General features: G+C 45.1%; 1 pseudogene; it reads left to right on the forward strand.

Moving 5' to 3' along the window:
- The first annotated feature begins 4,484 nt into the window (after nt 1–4,484).
- On the forward strand, nt 4,485–8,032 carry LOC132386857 (zinc finger protein 229-like; annotated as a pseudogene).
- The last annotated feature ends 206 nt before the right edge of the window (nt 8,033–8,238 follow it).

An 8,238-nucleotide genomic window follows, 5' to 3' on the forward strand; every position in this document is an offset into this window, starting at 1 on the left:
AATTAATACCTAACGATTGAACCTTCCTAACTAACCTTCCATGTGGAATCATGTCAAAGGCCTTACTGAAGTCCATATAGACAACATCCACTGCTTTATCCTTGTCAACTTTCCTAGTAACCACTTCAAAAAGTTCAATATGTTTTATCAAACATGACCTTCCACACACAAATCCATGTTGACTGTTCCTAAACAGACCCTGTCTAATCAGATAGTTATATATACCATATCTAAGAATATTTTCCATTAATTTACCCACCACTGATGTCAAATTACAGGCCCATCATTGCTAGGTTTACTCTGAGATACCTTTTTAAACAATAGAACAACAATACGCCAATTCTCTGGCACCATCCCCCTTTCAAATGACATTAGGAATATTTTTGTCAGAGTCCCTGCTATTTTTACACTAACTTCCCTCAAGGTTCTAGGAAATATCCTATCAGGACCGGAGACTTGTCCACTTTTATATTCTTTAAAAGCTTTAGTACTTCCTCTTCGTTAATCATCTTAGTTTCCATAACTACCCGACTTGTTTCCCTTACCTTACACAATTCAATATAATTCTCCTAAGTGAATACTGATGAAAATAAAATTTTCAAAACCTCCCCCACTCGTTTCGGCTCCACACATAGCTGTCCACTCTGATTCTCTAAGGGACCAATTTTATCCCTCATTATCCTTTTGCTATTAACTTAACTGTAGAAACCCTCTGGATTCATTTTCACCTTACTTGCCAAAGCAGCCTCATATCCTCTTTTAGCTTTTCTAATTTATTTTTACATTTTTACATTCTTTATATTAGATTCTTTTTACATTCTTTATATTCCCCGAGCACCACAATTGCTCCATGCTCCCTATATTTATTATAGATCTCTCTCATTTTCCAAACCAAGTTTCCAATATCTCTTGAAAACCTTGGCCCTCTCGAACTTTTAACCTTTCCTTTCAACCTAATAGGAACATAAAGATTCTGTACCCTCAAAAATTCACCTTTAAATGACCTCCATTTCTCTATTATATCCTTCCCATTAACAAATTGTCCCAATCCACTCCTAAATCTTTTTGCATCTCCTGAAAGTTAGCCTTTCTCCAATCAAAAATCTCAACCCTGGTTCCAGTCCGATCCTTCTCCATAATTATTTTGGAACAAATGGTATTGTGATCACTGGACACTATGTGGTCCCCAACACATACCTCCGTCACCTGAGCTATCTCATTCCCAGCAGGAGATCCAACACTGCCACTTCTCTAGTTGGTATCTCTATGTATTGCTGCAAACAACTATCCTGCACACATTTTACAAACTCAAAACCATGCAGCCGTTTTACAGAATGGGCTTCCCAGTCTATGTGTGGAAAATTAAAATCTGCCACAATCACAACCTTGTGCTTACGACAAATAACTACTATCTCCTTACAAATTTGCTCATCCAATTCTCGCTCCCCATTAGGTGGTCTATAATACACCCCTTTAAGTGTTACTACACCTTTCCCATTCCTTAATTCCACCCAAATAGTCCCCCTGGACGAGCCCTCTAATCTATCCAGTGAAAACACCGCCCTGATATTTTCTTGGACAAGCAATGCAACGCCTTCCCCTCTTGCCCCTCTGATTCTATCACACCTGAAGCAACGTAATCTAGGAATATTTAGTTGCCAATCACACCCCTTCTGCAACATGTTTCACTAATAGCTACAACATCATATTTCCAGGTATCAATCCTTGCTCTAACCTCATCCACCTTTCTTGCAATGCTCCTAGCATTAAAATAAATGCATTTAAGAAACTCTCCACCTCTTCCTCTCTGCTTATCCCTAACGGTGCACACAACTTTATTATCTTTTTGTTTTCCTTCTCCCCTACATCTTCGGACTGAACCCTCCTACATCAGGGAGGAAGTTCAAATCATATCTGTGTTAAATGTTTAACCATCACAGTAACTGAAGGCAGCTGCAGGTTCACGAGGGACTGTTACTGTCAAATTCTGCAGTTTTTGCGGCTGCTCATCGCACCCAGGACTGAACCCTGGTCACTGAGCCTTGGAGGAGTCTGTAAGGCTGATGTTAGCCTTAAACTAGACTGGAGTTTAATATTGTGGATCTGTGAAAGATAAGCCAGTTTTGTATCAAATCCCATGTTTCAGGTACTTACTGTCTCCACTGCACTCACTATGGACGCTACAAAGTCCAGTCGGCCCATCTGGTTCCTGCCCATGTTTCTGTTCCATATCCGGATATCAAAATCTACCCCTGCTGTTCCCCTCTCACACTCCCTGAGGTGTCAGGTTGCAACTAGTCACCACTCCGTGGAATAGGAGATTTCCGTTGAATTTCACAGAATCATAGAAATCTATTTTGCTAAGCTCCATGTACCTATCTCAGAGTCTCTTAAAAGACCCTATTGTATCCGCCTCTACCACCATTGCTGACAGTGCATTCCACACACACACACACACACCACTGTTTGCTTAAAAAAAAACCTTAGCTCTGATATCTCCTCTGTACCTACTTCCAAGCAGTTTAAAACCTATTCCCCCTCGTGTTAGCCGTTTCAGCCTGGGAAAAAGCCTCTGGCTATCCACACGACCAATGCCTCTCATCATCTTATACACCCGCATGATTTTCTCCAGTCTGAATAAGACGATGAGCTCACTGTGGTTTTGACATTCCCTCCCCCCTTTCCTCCCCATCTCTCCTCTCCCTCCCCCTCCCTCCTCTACCCCTTCCCCTCTCCCTCCCTCCCTCCCCCTATGTGTTTCGCGTCACTGACCCGCCTCACTCAGGCACTCAACGTGACACTCACAGTAAACGAACCTGCGGTCTCGTAACACAATGCACCTCTGAAGTCTGACAGCAGACTAGCGAGTGAATCTGCGATGGTGCAGAGTCAAAAACCAGAGAGTTGCCAGATTGAGTTAGGCTTTGGGGCTGCAAAGAGAGATGGGGTCTAGAGTTTACGAGGAGGAGGAATCAGACCAGCTGGATGTGGCTACAAAAGAAAGATTAGAAGCATTTGGAAACTGGTTGATCGAAAAAAAAGGTGGTTAATTTCTGCAAAATACTGGTGGAAATCAACAGACAGCAATTGTGAAGAGGAATAAAAAGACAACGTTTACACCGAGCCCTTTCAGCATGCCTAGCCTGCTTAGTTGCTGCTTGAACTGCAGAGTTCCTCCAGCATTTTGTGTGTGTGCGACTCTGTATTCCAAGCAACTGCATAATCTCCGGTGTTTTATAACTGCATTTTACTTTGGCATTAGATACGCGTTGATATTGAGTATATTGCTTATGGGAGCCGCTTTCTGCGTTAAAACAGCTGCAGATTTTTCGATACACACGAAAAAAATAAGGTATGGACCTTGAACCGGTAACTGCACAAATATTTAATGGCACCGTGATTACCCATAGGGCCATGAGTTAAAAATTTCGCCGTCGTTGAGGCACCGATGAAATGCGCAGGCGTCAGGTTGAGGACGTCCCCGAGTGTCACGCATGCGCACAGTACACTGAAGGCCTTGGAAATGTCGGATGGAGGTAAGAGTGATTCTCCGTGTTTTTCTCTGAAACACCAACTTCAGAACGATTCCTGTGAAATCCGGACATCACAGTCCGCAATCCAGGGACAGTCCTGCTCTCTTCCCTCTCTCTCAGCCTCACGATCCGTACACGGGCCCCGGGGAGCTTCCGGCCGCTGAGTGAATGGGAACCGATGGATCTCTCAGACAGAGCTGAGCTCCAGCTATCTAAATGCAAGGATGAGGAACTCGGAGAAAGGGAACAAAATCTTTTACATCACCAGTTGAGAAATTCGCCTTTGTTCTACCTCCGATCACTGACAGGAGAAAATCTGCAGATGCTGGAAATCCAAGCAACACACACAAAATGCCGGAGGAACTCAGCATTAGTACTCTTTTCCGTAGATGCTGCCCGGCCTGCTGAGTTCCTCCAGCATTTTGTGTGTGTTGCTTGTTCCACCTCCTCTTGTTCTGGACTTTTCTACCCGTGACGACATGTTTTGTCCCATTCTCTCTGGAAGATAATAATATCAAAAACCTTTGCCCTGGGCAACAAGTAGCTTTCACCTCACAAATGTGAAAGACTCCAATGAGACAGACTACTGCCCTTCCCTTCATATTCATTGGGATTTCATTCACTGAGTTCACCACCATCAGTCATTGGGGGAGACTTCAGGGGAAATATTTATGTACAATACAGAAACTGGTGATACCTGTGTGTATTGTGGTGATGCAAAAGTTGTTGGAGAGTTTACAAGAGGGAAGAATTGGAGTGATATTTGGAAATCTGACTTTTTAAAGTGTAATTTAGCAAGCAAACCACTTATGGACAAAGTGCAAAAGCACTGGTGAGAAAATCCTTCATTACCCGTTACAGGCCTGCGACATGGTGCGAGAGGGCAGATGAACTGGATCGAGCCTAGAGGAGATCACAGTTCTTACAGAAAGTGTTTTGCTGGCTGTTAAAATGAATACCTCTCTATATAAAATTCACAGTGCACATGTCGTCACTGGGTAAAAGAATGCACAGTACAAGATTTATGTGCACACTGGTGATTACAAATTAGAGGGGACATTGGTGTGGAGAACTCCAGTGTCCCTGACACCCTCACCTACAAGATGTGCACCCAGCTGCACTTTGAGGAGTTGGAGCTGAAAATGGATGAATTTTGGATCATCCACCAGTTGGAGGGGATGATAGATATGACATGAAGAGAGGTGAGTTACACCTAAGGTGCAGGACACAGGAAACTGGTTGAGAGACATGAAGGGGAATGAAGTTAAATAGCCATCGCAGAGTACTCTTGTTGCCATCTCACACAACAGCCAGGTGGGCCGCTTTAGAAACTGTTGGGGAGGGAGGGATTACCTGGCAGAGGAAAGTCAAACAGGTGATAGGGGATTCGTTAGGAGAACAGAACAGAGGGGATGAAAGGTCAGTTTTGATGGTGTCAAAAGGACCTGACAAGTGTGGTTTGGGACAGGCCGTTTTCTGGCAAAGGAGTACTTGGTAAGTGGGAGGCCTTCAGAAGTGACATTTTTGAGAGTGTAGAGTTTGTATGCTGAAAGGTAACTGGTGCAGGGAACCTTGGTTTTCAAGAGATATTGAGGCCCCCGATATTTTGTTCCTCTAAATACCTCAGACTGTTGGGTGCTACCAAGACTCATTAATGACAACAGTACCATAATTCCACCCCCGAGCTCATCGGACTTATTTTTAGTCGTCTTCTGTTGGTTTCTAAAAGCTTCCAATAGTTTTTGCTCTTTTGAATGCCCTCTCTTTGGCTTTTATGTTGGCTTTGGGTTCTCATTTCAGCCACAGTTGTGTCTTCCTGCCTATACAATGCTTCCACTTCTTTGGGGTGTATCGATCACTCAGCTCCTGAATTCTCCCAGAAACTCCAGCCATTGCTGCTCCGTTGTCTCTCCTATCTTTCCCTTCCAAACAAGTTTGGCCAGCTTCTCTGTCACAGAAACATGGAGAAGTTCAGTATGGAAACAGGCTATTTGCCCAATCCAGTCAATGCCAAACAAACATTTAAACTGTCTAATGCAACTAACTGCACCGGGACCATCGCCCGCCGAACCCCTACCATCCAGGCTCCCATCCAAACTTCTTTTAAATGGTGAAACAGAACTCATATTCACCACTTGTACTGGCATCTCACTGCACGCTCTCACAACCATTTCAGTAAAGAGCTTTTCCAAATGTTCCCATTAAATTTTCACTTCCCCACTTACCCATGACCTATGGTTGTCATCGCACCCATCCTCAGTGGAAAAAGCTGCTTACCTGTACCCTATCTATACTGTCATAATGTTGTCTATTCCCAATAAATCCTCAAAGAAATGTATAATATCTTTGTTTATGTTTAGAACCTTTTTCAGATGTATAGGATGATGAGGGACACTGATCGTGTGAATAGCCAGAGGTTTTTACCCCAGGGCTCAAATGGCTAGTGTGAGGGGGTATAGTTTCAAGGTGCTTGAAAGTTGATATGGAGGGGATGTCAGGGGTAACTTTATTTACACAGAGAGTTGTGGGTGCATGGAATGGATTGTAGGCTATTTGCGTGAGAGTGTTTCAGTTACTGTGGGGCCAGGAACCCATGCAGCTCAGTGGGAACACAGAATAATACCAATGGAGAGAGTCAAACTGAGCCAGGTCACAGATTGGAGATGGCAGAAATGCCCCATTCTTATAGAGACAGGAAGAGCATCAGAGAGTTTGATGGTCTTCCAGATACCAGCACTCTGCCCAGTCAGGAGGTGATTTCTCTCTCCGACTTGGGTTAAAATTCACTGTAACAGTGTGATGCCAGATCACACCTTGACACTCAAGTAATCTCATCTGAAATGTTGTCCTATATCCATTGATGGATTTTGTAAATCTTTTTACAGGTTAAAAATGGCAAGGAATTTGAGTATGGGAATCTCAAACACAACACACCAGTTTTGCTGTCTCTGTCCAGATATTTAAGAAGTGGAGCAAGGGTTTCAGTCAATCATCCTTCCTGCTCAGACTGTCGGGAGGGATTCACTCGATCATCTGACCAACTGGCATGCCCGTTAGTTTACATGGAGGGGAGCCCATTCATCTGCTCAGACAGTGGGAATGGATTCACTCGGTCATCTCAACTGAAGGTACATCAGCGAGTTCACACTGGGCAAGGCCATTCACCTGTCCTGTGAGTGAGAAGGGATTCAATTGGTCTTCCCACCTGTGGACACACCAGTCAGTTCACACTGGGCAGAGGCTGGACAACTGCTGAATTTGTGGGGAAGGATTCACTCGGGTCAACTGACCTAATGGCTCACCAGCGAGTTCACACTCGGGAGCGGCTGTTCCCCTGCTCGGACTGTGGGAAACGATTCACTCAGTCATCTCAGTTACTGAGACACCAGTCAGTTCACACTGGGGCCAGGCCATTCACCTGCTCAGACTGTGGGAAAGGATTCATTTCATCATATCAGTTACTGAGACACCAGTCAGTTCACACCGGAGTGTGGCTGTTCACCTGCTCAGACTGTGGGAAGCGATTCACTGAATTACCTCGACTGAAGATACATCAGCGAGTTCACACCGGAGAGAGGCCATTCAACTGCTCAGACTGTGGGAAGGGATTCGCTCAGTCATCTCAACTGAAGGTACACCAAAGAATTCACACTGGGGAGAAGCCGTTCACCTGTTCGGACTGTGGCAAGGCATTCACTTCATCAGCTCAATTACTGAGACACCAGTCAGTTCACACTGGGGAGAGGCCATTCACCTGCTCAGACTGTGGGAAAGGATTCACTTCGTCATATAAGTTACTGAAACACCAGTCAGTTCACACTGGAGAGTGGCCGTTCACCTGCTCATACTGCGGGAAGGGATTCTCCGAATTAACTCAACTTAAGATACATCAGCGAGTTCACACTGGAGAGAGGCCATTCACCTGCTCAGACTGTGGGAAGGGATTTGCTTCGTCATCCCATCTGAAGATACATCAGCGAGTTCACACTGGAGAGAGGCCGTTCACTTGCTCAGACTGTGGGAAAGGATTCACTCAGACATCTCAACTGAAGGCACACCAGGGAGTTCACACCGGAGAGTGGCCAATCACCTGCTCAGACTGTGGGAAGGGATTCACTTCGTCATCCCATCTGAAGATACATCAGCGAGTTCACACTGGAGAGAAGCCGTTCACCTGCTCAGACTGTGGGAAAGGATTCACTCAGTTATCTCAACTGAAGGCACACCAGGGAGTTCACACCGGAGAGTGGCCAATCACCTGCTCAGACTGCGGGAAGGGATTCGCTTCGTCATCCCATCTGAAGATACATCAGCGAGTTCACACTGGTGAGAGGCCGTTCACCTGCTCAGACTGTGGGAAGGGATTCGCTTCGTCATCCCATCTGAAGATACATCAGCGAGTTCACACTGGTGAGAGGCCGTTCACCTGCTCAGACTGTGGGAAAGGATTCACTCAGTCATCCATCCTAAAGGCACACCAGTGACTTCACACTGGGTAGAGACCGATCTGCTCAGACTTTAGGAAAAGATTCTTTCAGCCAAATCAACCAGTGTGCATCACTGAGTTCACACTCAGTGTGAGAGGCCATTCACCGGCTGTGAATGTAGGAAGCGATTCACTCAGTCATCTAATCTTATGTAGCTCTCAGTTCTGCTGGCAGCTTAACAGAGGGGGTTATAGCCTGCCCACCCCAGTCTGGCCAAA

The sequence above is a fragment of the Hypanus sabinus genome, unplaced genomic scaffold, assembly GCF_030144855.1.
Source record: "Hypanus sabinus isolate sHypSab1 unplaced genomic scaffold, sHypSab1.hap1 scaffold_135, whole genome shotgun sequence".
Taxonomy (NCBI): Eukaryota; Metazoa; Chordata; class Chondrichthyes; order Myliobatiformes; family Dasyatidae; genus Hypanus; species Hypanus sabinus.